At 43.9% G+C, this 864-nt stretch overlaps 1 long non-coding RNA gene across 1 annotated transcript; it reads right to left on the bottom strand.

The window, feature by feature from the left end:
* Nucleotides 1–88: 88 nt before the first annotated feature.
* Nucleotides 89–661, bottom strand: LOC109509155 (uncharacterized). The gene is made up of 3 exons (XR_002166886.1): nt 529–661; nt 359–459; nt 89–277 (listed from the first exon to the last, which is right to left on the bottom strand). It is a non-coding gene; the product is annotated as an uncharacterized LOC109509155 (long non-coding RNA).
* Nucleotides 662–864: the final 203 nt, after the last annotated feature.

The following is an 864-nucleotide window of genomic DNA, read 5'->3' as shown; positions in this document are numbered from 1 at the left end:
TTACACTCACTTGAACTATAATTGAACAAACTATTGTAGTTGACTCATTTCAAAACTAGTAATCCGATAATTTGTTGTGTACAAATAATAAGGCGATGAGACAATTGAAAATGGGTGTGGTTTCAACGGCCCTTCGAGGGAAAAAAAAACAACAACAACATGGGAGCGGAATTACCTCCAGGTTGAGGATCTGCTTGTCTCTGTCAGCCAGCTGGTTCCTCAGAGCTTGGATCTCAGTGGTGGCAGGGTTCAGTTTGGGATCCAGAGCTTGGATCACCTGGAAGGAAAGGATGCTCCGGATCAAAAACCCTCAACTTCTTCGGTAGGCCGAGGACATGAAAAGACCCAAGGGACTCACATTGCGAGCTTTCTCCAGGTACATTTTGTACCTTTCTTCCATGGCCCTCATGTCTTCGTCCTTCTTTTTCAGCGCGGCCATGAGCTCATCCACCTTGAAGGCTAACCAAAAACATTTTGGACTTCATGAGCGGAGGGCCCCATGGCCACGTGGCCCGGCGTGGCACTCACAGTTCTGAGTGTTGTCGGGCTGCAGGTCCTCCAGCAGTTCTTTCTTCTTCAGGATTTCATCCTGGGCCTCATTCAGCTGGACCCTGAGGAAACAAGTATGTTAGGCTCTTGTGGAAACCTGTCCGCTTTTTGTCCAGTGCATTCAGAACGTATTCAGTTGTAGACTTCTTCCAATATAGACAAAATACAATTTTCCCCTCAAAATTCAACACAACATCCAATAATGAGAGCATGAATATGTATATTTTTTTAACATCTGCAAATTTACATATTCAAACAAATCTAAATACGGTGGACCTGAAGTTTGGCACACAAGTATTCAACATTTTTTTTTTT

This window comes from Hippocampus comes, unplaced genomic scaffold, assembly GCF_001891065.2.
Source record: "Hippocampus comes isolate QL1 unplaced genomic scaffold, H_comes_QL1_v1.1 C16788526, whole genome shotgun sequence".
NCBI lineage: Eukaryota > Metazoa > Chordata > Actinopteri > Syngnathiformes > Syngnathidae > Hippocampus > Hippocampus comes.
The sequence above is the reverse complement of the archived record's forward strand: the minus strand, read 5'-3'. Positions and strand labels throughout refer to the sequence as shown.